Source organism: Daktulosphaira vitifoliae, unplaced genomic scaffold (genome assembly GCF_025091365.1).
Source record: "Daktulosphaira vitifoliae isolate Bord-2020 unplaced genomic scaffold, ASM2509136v1 Scaffold_21, whole genome shotgun sequence".
NCBI lineage: Eukaryota > Metazoa > Arthropoda > Insecta > Hemiptera > Phylloxeridae > Daktulosphaira > Daktulosphaira vitifoliae.
Genome location: NW_026099592.1, coordinates 16407 through 30974, shown reverse-complemented (window position 1 = coordinate 30974; position 14568 = coordinate 16407). Strand labels below are relative to the sequence as shown.

The 14568-nt window shown below is 32.5% G+C and overlaps 1 protein-coding gene across 1 annotated transcript in view; it reads right to left on the bottom strand.

The window, feature by feature from the left end:
- Positions 1–14568, bottom strand: part of LOC126908856 (probable serine/threonine-protein kinase DDB_G0272254) — a 61525-nt gene that overhangs the window by 36757 nt on the left and 10200 nt on the right. The window contains exon 2 of the mRNA XM_050691171.1: positions 2526–2594. The gene's annotated coding sequence lies outside the window, so the exon portion shown is untranslated. The remainder of the gene's footprint in view (positions 1–2525; positions 2595–14568) is intronic.

Sequence of the window (14568 nt, the reverse complement as noted above, 5' to 3'; positions counted from 1 at the left end):
CGTGTATTAGATAGCAACGAGAGAAAGTTATTTCACATGTGTATTATTTTATTAATAATGATCTCTGCAATAGAATTGAATAACATGTATTTATTTGAAAAACGGTCGGCGGCTTCTGTAGCAACGATATAACAAAAACATATAAATACTATTATTATATCTTGTACAAACGGCAATGCCTTCTCCTCAAGTTACTACTGCAACAACTATTACTACTACTACCACCACTTATATCTTTGAGCACATGTACATGTTATTAGTTTTAATTGTACGGTAATTATTGTTAAACCGCTGACTGTATTGGATATGGTGAAACTTGGAGTTTTTGTTGTAGTCCTCGGGCAAAACTGTTATGCTCTCCGACCGTCTAAATAACAACGAGATGTTTTAATGCGCTACTTTGTTATTTTTTTACGTTTTAAGCTATTACGTTGCGTGTGGTCTGTATACGAAAAATCTATGTAAAAAATGGGTAACCAATCAAATTTTATTAATCAACTGCCTAAATATTGACTACTTGATATAAAGCATACAAGAAAATTAGCGCAACGGCTACGGATTCTTATAATAATCAATGTAATTATACTCTTAATCAAATAGGAATGGCGCACATGAAATTAGTACACTTGGGCATCAGTTGTGAATTTAATCACAGAAACATAACCAAAACTCAGTTGTTCGCTCCACCCCTATGATCATCACTCGCTCTGCCGTTGGCTATAGACTATGTGAACTTCTTTGACCACAATGTTATTTAATCGAGTGAAATTTCTGAAATTTTTAAAAAGGTGTTATTATTGAAATTTTATACTGTCGGATTGAAAAGTTTACGGATTTTAAGGGTTGTTAAATAATTGTCGTAGTCATTTCTCTCTTCATATTAACGTAGCTCTCTTTGTACTGACGTAAAACTTGTTATACAAGCCATTGAACAGACTTAATATTAAATTCGCCGGGGCTGCCGGCAAAAAGTGACACACAATCGGTAATAGATATAATTGGTAACTGAATTCCGGCGCAGTTGTCGTAACGTAAGATGAGGTCCGTCTGGGGAATGATAATTCAAACGTAATTGTCACCCGAAGGGCAAAAGTTTTGTTCTACGTTTTCATAAAATATAAGGGGACAAAAAAAGGGTCGGATTCAATACACGTTCACCTCGTTCTCTGTAAAACTTTTGCCAGCAAATTCTTTTAATATCAGGGAAAATCAAAGAGCGACATTATGTTATTGTTTTTTGACTATGAAAATATGTCGGAAACAACGCCACATGCGATGAAGATAAAGAAGCATAATAAGTAAAAAAAAGTTTTTTCTTATCTGTTGTATTTTTCATACCCTTTTAATGAACATCTGCTTGTCAATTTGCTATCAGTAAATGTGCGGAGCACAGTAAACCGTGTAACAAATGAACCGGCGAAGAAGTAAAAGGGTTCGACGGGAAGAAAGCGAGCAGAAGGCAATCATTAATCATTTTGCAAAGGCATTGGACTTTTTCCTGTTTTAAATGCGATTTTCCGGAGCTAAAAATTAAATGACTCCGCTCCTGTTCTCGTTAACACGATAAATACTGCAATCGAAACGCATTCCGTACGGTACATATTATTTCTGGTGTATGCAATAACGCGATGACTAGCAAAATCTTACAGCAAATGTTTTTAATGAAATCTTAAAGTGATTTAATGTTTCCTACGGTATTTCCTTATTTGTTCACTAAACATTATTCCTTAGTTTCTTTTTAAACGTATCAACTTTAAGTCAAATAGACTCATAAGGACATAAAGACGATTTAAAAAAAAATCCTAAATTATATTTTCAGTATTTTATTTCCAATCCTATACACAATATTCACTGTTCTTTTGGAATTCAAAAATTATGTTGTCGAGAAAAAAATAAGCATCCAAATCTCTAGCGTTTGTTCAACTCAACGTCAAATGATCGTTGGAATATTTCAACTTTTCCTAAGTCGGTAATTAAAACAACAATAAATATTATTGAAACTATTTTGGGTGACACGAATATGATTAACGGATAACGGGGGGCGTGTCAACACGTGAAGAAAAGACAAACGGCTGCGTGTTAAGTTGTGCGTAAAAACTGCCCCCTCATAAACTTGATCGCATTAAACCACTGACGGGGCCACCAGGGTAAAAAACTAATCGGTTGGTTGGTGTGTAAATACAAAAATAAAACACTTCCGCCGTTTAAATCCGAAATTCGTGCCAACTGTTGGGCCATCGAATTTTTTTTTTTTACTCGTTATAATATATTATATTCAACTGGTTAGCTGATAACAAGGGAGTGTGCCCACAGGGGACGTGCACACGTGGTGAAAGGATTGTGGTACACATCTATTTAGAGGTATTGTAAGACGGAATGCCGGCAAAAAAAAATAATTTAAGCTTAACAGACTACCCTTTTCTTAAGATTAATATTAGTATCTAAAGATGATGTCATTGTGGTTCGAATTACAAAAAGTATAAAAAAACATATTGAGTATATAACACATTGAAATATACATTTACCTGGGTCATATCAACGCTGTTGTATCTTTTGAAAGGAAATCCTTTGCTGACATTGTCTAAGAATACTTTCTGAAATATAAAAACAATTTTCGTTAGCAAAATGCTTTTACTGAGATTGGTATGTTAATGAATGTTGGCATAAAAATTTTAAAACATTAAATTATTTTCCTTGTTGTATAATTATTTAAAAGTCAATCATACACAAACTTTGAATAGCTTATATGCTATTAATATTTATTAAAAAGCGACATATTTTTTTTAACTGAAATGGGAAGTTTATGACATAATTTTATTTATTTTTTTATCGTTTATTATTGTGATTCCCAAAAGTTTAATGGGTTTTTTGAAACGTAAATTATTATTAATTTTAACTTAATTTAAACTGAATAATTATTAACCGAGTGCTAAAACTTCATCACTTTTACCTTAAAACAAATACTATACTTCATGATATTTATTTACATTTGTCCTATACACAAATGAAGAACAGAATAACAAAAATTAATCTTATTCTAGAGACTTATTAAAACGACAAACAAAAATGTAGCTTTTTTTTATGAACCGTGTGTTGACGTAGCAGAAATGAATAGAAATAAACGTATTGACTGGAAAAAACACAAAAATACAAAACACGTATAGAGTGTGAAAAAGTGTAAAATGCAGTAAAAAAGATTTCAAATGATTATATCTTACAGGAACGAATAAGCTAAAGATGTTCAAAGTTAAGGGAAACTTGTAAATATCGGATGGAGTAAATAGACCAAAAGTCAATTTATATTAAAGGTAATTGTCATTTATTATTTTTCCTGATTTTCAAAAATATTCAAGAGTTCAATGAAATAAAATTAAAAAAAAAACATGAAAATAAATACTCATTTGTCTGATAGTATTGCAAACGAATTTTATATAGAGCCGTTCGTAAAAAACGAGATTTAAAAGCATAATTTTGATTGGTTCAACGCAATTAAATTCAAGCGTTGTACACCTCACGCCTATGCAGTACCTAATAACTATAAATAAAGTTGCTTAGTTTTAAAATTGGAAATAATCGGTCGTCTAGTAGTTATAATCGAGATGGAAAATCTGAAGTGAACAACAAAAAGATTATTCGTGTAACGTTTTCCCTAAATATAATATCCACAGCGACTCTTATTTACGACATTATTTTTTAAACGGAAACAACTATATTATAATCTCATCGTATTGGTGTAATTGGATCGTATTCTCGATTAAGATTTCGGCAAACCTCCGACTGGATTTCGTTAATGGATTTGTAAATTTATTAGTTTGTGTATGTAATAGTTCTATTATTATTATCAAGCACAACGTCGTAAACAATTCTCCACAGGTCGGTGGCGCGCGGCGTCGTGTGGGCTGGGGATGAATAAATTACACAGTGCATAGAAACTTTTTATGAAGTTGGTAACGACGACTGCTCTTACCGGTCGTACACCTCCGTCGTATATTAGAATTAGACAATTTTAACGATCACCAACCGTTCGATTAAAACGTTATTATTATAAGAAGTAACAGATAAAAAAAAAAAAACCGTCGTGGCATTACCCGAATACCTAATCGATTGTAATTTAATACCTTCGGATGGTCTTATGATTGCATTATTATTCGATATTATTAAAACATTAATAACATAACTGCAACGGGTTAAAAAACGATACGGGTATTCCAAAATGAGATGTTGTGATACGGCCGTGTAACGGGTACAGCAATATTATTTTAATATTTTATTCATACGTTGTTTTTTATACTAATGGGACGCAAGTCAAATGTAAAATGAACGATCGACGCAAACGTTGACAAACGGTCCTGGGGAAATTCAAACATGTTACTCAAATCAAACTGCGGTCCTCGATTGTCAACCTTATGGATGAGATATATTTCCTTGCGTTCGTACGCTTCTTAATACCCCACGTTATGTTCAAGTCGAGTGATTTCATATTTTATTTATAAACTATTTACACGAATATGTTAATTTTCAATAGATATCAGTCTAATCTATTGATTAAGTCAAAACGCTCAACTTGAAATTCTCAATCGTATTGACACATAAAACTCGTACATAGGGCATCCGGTTTTTTAATTAGTTGCCTAGAGTCAATGTGCAAGTAGCTGAATTATTATTAAAAATCGAGGTTATTCAATTGATTTATATTTATAAATGTTATGCATAAGAACGCATCGTTTAAGGATAATCAATTATACGAACGTTGAAAAAAAAAAAAGCAACACGCGCGCTCATAGGGAATTTATTTATTACTTAAAACTATAAAACGCTGTGGACAAGTGTATCGGATGCAATGAAGTTGTTGGTCATATAATAACACGAGTATCAGTAAACTTATGTGCAGCGGACCTAATAATAACCCGTTATTTATTGCATCCCGTGTAATAGACTTTTTTCCCTACTATTCCAATGAAATGCATAAAATGATAATAATACAACGTGTATATAAAAGAGAAAGAAAAACGCAAGAGTAGTAAAAAGCAGACGGAGCGTGTTGGCTGTAAAAGGCATCGCGTTTTAAGTCGTCTCCGGATCTCATTAAAAAACGTCAACAGTCCTACATCAATAAAAATTCTATTTGCAATTCTGTTGTGTGGCGGTTTTGTTAAATCAACAAGCATGGGAACTTCGGTGAACTGTTTAGCGCCCACGCGAAAGGTTTGTCCTCGTCCGACCCAATCGATCACTGGCGAACGTCTCAATCTTCACACGGTATTGATTAAACGCATCATAAATAATATTGCGCGTTGGCACGGCAATTAAAAACTATTTGTTTTTTAGCGGAGGCGTCCTTGGGCCGGCGTTCGTATCATCTACCAGCGCACTCGGCACTAGTAGGAGAAAAAAACTAGAATTTCCACGTCGGTATTGCGAACGCGCACATTATCATTCCTAATACACTTGTACGATTTAATTTGCATAACGCATTTAAAAAAAAGACACATAAAAGGACCCCGAAGGAGAGCTAATGTTGTCAGCGCTTTGGCGTCGCAACACAAACATGTGTTATTTTTTATTTCATTTGAAGTCGTCGCTGTTATAACGCGGACACCGCCGCCAGAGGCTATCGTTCCGCCGAACATTACAAAGAAAACTGAAATGATTCGTGTGCACTCGCATGAGCAGTCCGATGTAAACAGTAAGCACTCCCGTGTTGTTATAAACGCATTATGTTTAGGGCCCAAAACATTACATTACGTCAGTCGACATTTCTATGAGTCTGGTCAGATTCTGCGGCTGCAACTATTCCTTTACCGTGTAACTATACGTGATCGGTCATCAGGAAGAGAACGATAATTAACTACAGTTTTTATCCGAAGAGAATAAATTGCTACCTTGCCCAGAAAGAGTAACGAGAACACTAAAAATCACTTCGCGGACGGTCTTTTGTTTTTATCTTAAAGGAGACACGACAGAAATTAATATTGCGTATCGTTTAGCCTAAGAAAATTACGGGAGATTTTAGAATTTTGATTTTTTTTTTTTTTAACGGCCAATTATATGCACGAACAAAAAATCAATGTTACGCGATCTAGACTCGTCGTTACCTAGTAGACAATTTAATTGCGTTGTATTATTCATTGTTTGACATTTTCCTGTCTCGAGTACTGTGTCGGTTGCTCATAAACAAAAACAACGACCGGACTTTTTTTTTGTAATTTACAACCCCTTCTTAACTAATAAACACTGTAGACTGTTAACGAGAATCCACGTTATAGTTTGACATTGTTTAAAATTTAACCTCGATAGCTTCGTCGTTAAACAAACTTGTTTTTCCTTCTTTTATTTTACATTGTTTTTACTCAGCCACAGCAACCCGCTTTCCTTAAGTGGTGCCCGCAACTATTATGTTTTTCCGCGTTAGGTCGACTCGAAAAATAATTCATTCTGAGATCTGACAAAACATAAATTCAAGTGGCTTTTGTGTTCTCAGCGGTACAGGCGAGGAGAGCTTTCAGCCTGCTTTTTTTCATTATCATGGTTTTTTATTCCGTCGTCAATAGGTTTTGCGGTTGTTCATTATTATTATTCTTCTACTCTCGGTGGCCACACATCATTATTGTGTTTTCCGCTCAGAAATCTCACCGAATAATCCAACCAAACAGAATGTGTTTGCTTAATGAGAAAACCTTTTTTTCTTATAAGCGGTCGCATTAAATGTTGCTATTCTTTAGCGCCTCTGCTATTGCAATAACTCATTGTCATTAATATGTTACGCACATCATATCCGTCCACCCTTAACAGTGAATAACATACACACCGGTGTGCAACATAACTGTAATATTACAACATCTTTGTCGTCATGCATTTATAATAACAGTACTTATTCGCAACAACCACAGTAGTGAAGTCTTTTTATGTTCAGAACAACACGATAAGATGAGAGCAAAAAAATCTGTCTATTATCTCTTGTCTTGTTACAATATTATCAATGTATAGAATATTTTGAGAGCACAATGAATGTACACGAAGAAGGGAGAAAAAATGCACTCTCATACCTTATTATTGTTATATATTTTGTACCGGTGTTTTTTCATTATTTTTCTACCTCTGCAAGTTAACCAGACGGATGTGTGCACAAAACCGTAGTACATCCCTTGCCACGTTTTAAATGATGACCGTATAGAAATATTTTCCATATTTATTAATCATTTTTTAAAAGAAAACGGAAAGGTTCATTAGAGTAAAAAGTTATTACATCAAAAATTGCATAAGTATACCTATGCAATATACAATAGATTTAAATACTTTTATAATTTATAAACATCACAAATAATAAAATATTGTTCAAACTTGTAATGGTTTCAAATCAACATAAACTCAAATTAAAAATAATTAAATATAATAAATATTATTTACACTACAATGTCTAGTTTCATAAATAGGCAAAACGAAACTTGAGGTTAATAAGTCATTTAATGGCTATTTTCTAAACAGAATTTGTTTTAAAATTAGTTTGCGCGGCGAGCAACGTTAGAAGGATACATTTAAGTAGTGAGTATGTGATCCGGAGTGGGTCTGCATGTGAAAATATAATAACACCCTCACGTTTTACGTACCATCGTTGCCAGAATTAGTTTGGTTTCGACACATTTATGAATTGGGGCGTTTAATTCTTTTTGTCCCATTAAAAGCTGCAGTGGGCACGAGAATAAGAATAAAAAACTATAATAATACGTTGTAGAGAGCTTGTACACGCACTGTGAATGTCGCAGGAACACCGCCACCGCATAAAGTAGCTGCTGCTGCTGCCGTTACAGCACATCACTGTATTATTATTTTATCCGTCTTCTGATTGTTGATTGTACTCCTCCCCTTGACGAGCACGTCGCTTTAAAACATTTCCGCTTTTGTGTTATTACAATATTATAAACATAGAAGAATATAAAATATATATTTTCTTGCAAAAGAACGTGTACATATACGAGGTGTGACAATAAAATAACGAGACTTTTTTAATAAAAGTTATTTATTTTAAAAATTTTACAATTTAATGATTGTCACCTTCAAAGTACCTTCCCTCAGAATCAACACACTGTTGCATACGTCGTTGCAATTCTTGAAAACAATATTGCCAATCGCTTTCAGTTAGCCCTTTTAGAAGTTCTGCCGTTTTCATTTTTACGTCATCAAACGTTTGAAAATGGGTTCTTTTTAAAAAACTTTTAATTTTTGGGAATAAGAAGAAGTTACAAGGAGCAAGGTCTGGCGAGTACGGAGGATATTGAAGTATAGAAATATTTTTTTCAGTTAAAAAACTTTGAATTGAAAATGCACTGTGAGCTGGAGTATTGTCTTGGTGAAGAACCCAGCCATTCTTCCACAGATCTGGTCGCTTTTTTCTAACACGTTCTCTTAATTTAATTATTACATATTTATAATAATATTGGTTGACAGTTTGCTCATTAGGAACCCATTCAACAAAAATTATTCCCTTAATGTCAAAGAAAACAATGAGCATTGCTTTGAATTTCGACTTGCTCATTCGTGCTTTCTTCATTCTTGGGGAAGTTGATGTCTTCCAATGCATAGATTGCCTTTTAGTTTCAGGATTATATGTAAAAATTCACATTTCATCACAGGTAATGATATTATTTATAAAAGATAGATCATCTTTGATAATTTTTAAGGTGTCAGAACAAATTTCTTTGCGATTGAATTTTTGATCAATCGTCAAATTTTTAGGGACCATTATAGCTCACAATTTTTTCATATTTAAATTTTCAACTAAAATTTTACGAACACTATCTCTATCAATATTTACCATCTCTGCTACAGCTCTAACACTTAATTGACGATCTTGCCGAATAATTTTGTCAATTTTTTTGACTTTTTCGTTTGTTGAACATGTGGTACGACGTCCAGAATGATCATCGTCTTCCACGTCCTCTCTTCCATTGTAAAACCGTTTGTGCCATTAAAAAACGTGAGCTCTTGATAAACATTCTTCACCATAAACTTCACATAACATACGAAATGATTCTGCGGCAGTTTTTTTTAATTTAACAAGAAATTTAATGTTAACACGTTGTTCGATTTTTATATCTAACATTTTTCGGCAGTATAGTCGAATTTGCACTAATAACAAGGTTACTAACGTATAAAAAAGTTAAACGATTTCAACATTGTTTATAGTACTTTTAGATAAGTGTTTCCTAATCATATTTCAATAATAGTTTTATAGATAACGTTAATAGTTTAGGATATATTTAGAAAGTCTCGTTATTTTATTGTCACACCTCGTATTCGAGAAATAAAGAAGAAAAAATTACCACCTCCCCCTCTACCGTTCCAGTGTCGTTGATTTAATATACACACACACACACACATATATTCTCATATGATTATACGGCGTGTGATGTACATATACAGCCATCAGCAGAACGAATCGGTTGACGTTCGACGTCGTGGAAATCTTATTTATTTACACGTCACGTTCAGACTTTTTCGCAGACGACAACGAAAGTCAAAGGAAAGCGCGCAAACATTATTAATAATATCGAAGGCAGGAGAGTATTTATAAAAATAATATCGTTTTTTAATACATGCCATTGATTTTGCCGACGGTGGCGGATGGCTGTTTGTTTTATTTTGCATTTTATTTTTTGCTTTTAGCTTTGCGCAAGTTGTAACGCAATTAAAGGACTTTTATTTATTTTTTTTTAATATTCCCGGCGCTCTATTTCCAACGGTGCACACAATCCCTCAGCATGTCGACCTCGCTGCCGTTTGTCTTTGTAAAAGCATAATAAATTATGTTGTATTGACTTTCTTCTGTACCGCTTTCGGAAATACCGCTGGCGTCGTCATCGGCAACCAACACAACATTTTGTGGGGTGGACATTATAACTATTCAATTATTATTTTTGTTATACACGTACTATGCAAATATTATTCTTGTTTATCCACCGGCACATGACTTCAAACGACAATACTATGAAAAAATGTTATCTATTAGAAAATTAAACGTTCTTTGAAAGTATAACTTTATTGCTCTTTTTTCTCGTGTCTCAACTTTTTTACTATTTTTATTTATTTTTCTTACCTTATATTGACAAAATAAGAAAGTTTTAGATCAATAAGTATTTTTCTTAAAAATACATCTTAGCCTTGGATTTTTTCTTTTTTGTAATAGATATACATAATTGATAACGTCACCAAGTGTTAACGTCGTTATGCGATAAGGTAACTAGGGGTATATATAAGTTTATTTTTAGGTCGGAGTGTCGGTATATGTTTAGTGCTGATGATGGTAACATAGTTTCCGAAATACGTATTCACGATTTAATAATTATTTTGTGTTTAATTTTAGATTTTTTTAGTTTTAAATTAATATTTTATTAGGCAAGAAAAATAGTGCAGTTCATAAATACACAGAGATGAAATAAACAGATTTTGGGCTTCACCTCTAACGCTTTTACTTTCAAAAAGCTGTGTTTTTTCCAAAAAATAATTAATTTAGTTAGATAACTTGTAAGCCAGTCAAATATAGATGTGATCATTTAAAAAAAGTAAAAGTTTTTAAAATCTGAAGGGGAAGTAGGATTATATTTTTTTGTGTTAATTTAAGTGTGTAAAATACTAATAACTTCTGAAAAGAAAAATATAATATTTTGTCTTATACTTTTGAAGATATTGCGTGATGCGATGCTAGTAGATTACTCTGTATACTGTAGTCATAAAATATAATTAGCTTAGACATCATGTTGTTATTTAAATGTAATGTACATTATAATAAACGTCACAAATCATATTACATATACACTTTCTTTTAATGATAATTTGGCATTACGCATTGAAAATTGAGAATTCTTAACAAATGCTATTTATTTTTAAAAGTACCTAAATGTAATAAACATTTTAGTTGAACAACAGCTATTTTTTTCTTGAGTTTGTTGTGTTGTATCATTAAGCAGTGAATTATTAAATAGCATAATGTATAACTGTCTCGAGTTGTGTTACACAAAAAATAATGGCTAACACAAGGAATTGTTGATCTTGTGTTCTTTTTCTAAGCATAAACAATTTACTTTACTATTGTTATCTCGTCGTTTCATTAATTTTTTTTTTTTATCTACATTTATAAATTAAATTACTGCAAATTAATAACGAAAAAACCCGACACATTGACGTCGTCGACGACAAGAAAAGGATTAATTTTGGTTCTAAAAGCATATATTGTATGTCGTGGGCGTTAACCAATGGATGCACATATATAATTTGTATAAATCATTTCAATTAATAAATAAACCAATGCTATATCTGTTTTGAAATTTCTCAATTAATGGCTTTTTTTATTTTTGTATTTTGTTTTGGGTCACCAATGTCGGGGAGTTTTCAGTTAATTTATTTTAACCACTGTAAAACAGCGAAAGATAATTTTAATGCTTTTTAGTGCAACTAGACGTGTGCGGATAATAAAAAAATTGTGTTAAACCAAGTAAATTTTTCTTTTATTATATCTATTAATTTTTTAAACTCTATAAATTGTACATCACTTGACCCATTTATTTTCAAGTTTATTATTTTTTTATTGCGTTAAAAATTCGTGTATAATTGTCGCTTACGTTTATGTATAGCTGTCGGTTTCAATGGAAAAAAAATACATAAATTCAATGTTATTTATGTTTGGTAGCAGTCCAGATCAGATGGGCTATAAACCACGTNTATGTTTGGTAGCAGTCCAGATCAGATGGGCAATAAACCACGCCGTTAAAAAATATTTCTTCATAACAATAATATAATATTCGAGAAAATATATCTAAATACTTGTGCACAGGGCTAATCCTTATTTATCGTACACACGTGCCTTTAGCAATAAGTCTCGTTATAATTCAGGCACTTTACTCTAATAAATAAAGCACGGTTAAAAAAATCCGTTGATAAATAGCTCGGCCGGTATATGATTATAATATTATGTCATAAGATGTTTAAGCACTTTGAAGATGACTCTATACGTTGTAGGATTACTGTGAAGCACTGTAGTCATACGAGATGAAAAATTGCTCATAAATACAATAATAAACATGAGAACGTCCATAAATTTCTAGTTAATTTATTTTAGATTGTATCTTGATTAGCTTATACAGTGAAAAAATTGTAAAAAAAAAAATCTTCAAGACTTTCAATTTGTTTTCGTTCCTAGAGATATAAACAAATTTATTATTTTGAAAGAAGATCAACACTAAGAGGAGTTATTTCATTGAATGTACATAATTAGTCTTTTACAATATGTTTTTCATTTATTAATACTTTTTTTTCTGCAGAGTATAATATTATTGCTTTCGTATAAAACACATTGCGCAAAATTAAATAGCCCCGATCTTTTGACCTTATTTTTTATGGCTTTAATTATTTCTGCTATTAGACATTGTTTTTATTTCGTAATAGATACATGCGATGAATGCACTAGGACACCGACTCTGAAAGCTCAAAGTATATCACCGAATGAAACGTTTGTGCACAAATAAATGTTATTTGAATTGGATAATTTTCATAACAAAACGTATATTATTAGCACTTTTTGGTACTTCATTTACATTAGTGCTTTATCTTAAAAAATGAAAAAGTGTTACAATAGTTTTTATTAGCTATAACAGCTCTATTGACTCAAGACATCTCAGTTGCAGGACTTGCATGTATAAACTCTATCACACTGCAGTCTTTTGTCAATTTTTTTTTTTTGTTATTTTAGTGGTTGGGTAGACCCGGGGCAGTGTTCAGTAAGTACCTAAATGCGATGCCTTACTGAGACAGAAGCCCACGCGGGCGCCGATGGCCTTAGATACCGCGCATACCACACACGCGCGCACTCAGTATTGCTTGTTGGCCGCCGCACTTAACCACATTCGACCGCGATTACCATCTTAATGTTGCCTAATAATAATGACCGGTCACGTTGGATCAGGAACAGTAGAATCGGTGAACCCACAGGAGTCGGCAGAAGCAGTAGAGATAACGACAATGGGACCTCGGGGCTATTTGCGTTTGCGGTCGTATAAAAAACAGCATTGTTTTTTCTTACTGTAAAATAAAGGCGTTATTGTAATCATTACTAATCGCGCATATTATCGCCACTATCGTTTTCGTATTTAACTGATATTTTCTTGTCAGGCCCAAGTCCCTCGGGTGATCTTGTTCAGTAAGTGGGTTCACCACTTTTTATCGTCACATCTCTTGCCCATATCTCCTGATGATGGTACGGGAATTATTTGTATTGTACTAACGGGTTATATGTGTTTTTAAACGATTTCGGAGTGCACAACCAGATAATAATCATGTTCTGTGCATTATTTATCTTTATAAACTAAATATTCGGATGGTAGTGTACGGCATTGGGAAAAAACACAAATTATTTGGACTAATTTATTTTATGCAAATAATAAAATGAATGTGAAATAAAAGTTCATGGTGATTATACAAGGAATTAACAACATGTTAAACGATTTTACCATTCCGCGTTTACAGTTATTTATTAAACAGAGAACATTATTGATTTAAAGTAATTTATTGACTTAAAAATTTCTTTCACTTGTTTTATTTTATTGAAAACATGAAACATTGCTGTTAAAAATCAGTCTTTAGAAGTTATCATAATGTAATAAACTTCGTTGTGTGCCGACTTTAAAAACATTTTCTTGGGAAAAAAATTGAATTACAAATGACTTTCCCTATTGAATTACCAAATAGAATATTTGTTTGTCATCGTCCACGTGTTTTAGATAAAAGTATGGAATAAAACATGATTTTTTTTACGATTGATGTTCATGAATTCCGTAGCGGTTAAAAATGCCAGGTGGCCCATAGCCTTTGTAGTATTTTAATTCTCAGATTCGGTTGACTAGTTATCAAATATGTTGAGCTATATAAAGTATTTATATGTAAATTAAAATTAAAACAATTGGCAGTAGTATAGTCTCGTAGTCTGTTCACCGTGCCGATTACAATAGTGTAAGTGCGTTGTACCTCTAATTCGTCTAAAAAATAAATAATTTATTGGAATAAATTACGAACAAATGTAGTTACGGTTTTTTTGATATATTGAGTAAGGTGATATTACCCGGATTCGTTTGTCACTTCATGTCAAATAAAATATTACTTTTATTCTTTGATATTGGTATCACGTTCACGCTAGCCGTCTCCTGTAATTAGTCAATGTTTGTAGAAAAATAATTATGATAATTATCTTTATTATTGTCCGCACATGCTCTCTGTTATAATTGTGCCGTGTGCGTTGTACCAATGTTCTCTTGTTTCAGTCCTATTTCATACGAAACGACAGCCTCGTATCGCATTGCTCGTTAGTTTTAATAACTATACCGAGTGTGAAAATTTAAAAGTTTATTTCTTTTAGAGTTCTGTGATGCGAAATTTATTCGCTCGGATCAATGCTTCTTAATGTAAAACAATTTCGAAATTTACTGTTAGTTTGCGTTAAATGTAATGAATTTTCAGAAGAAATATCAGCCACGAAACGTTTTACATTACAATTACTTGACCGTATTTGCCACGCACTGAATT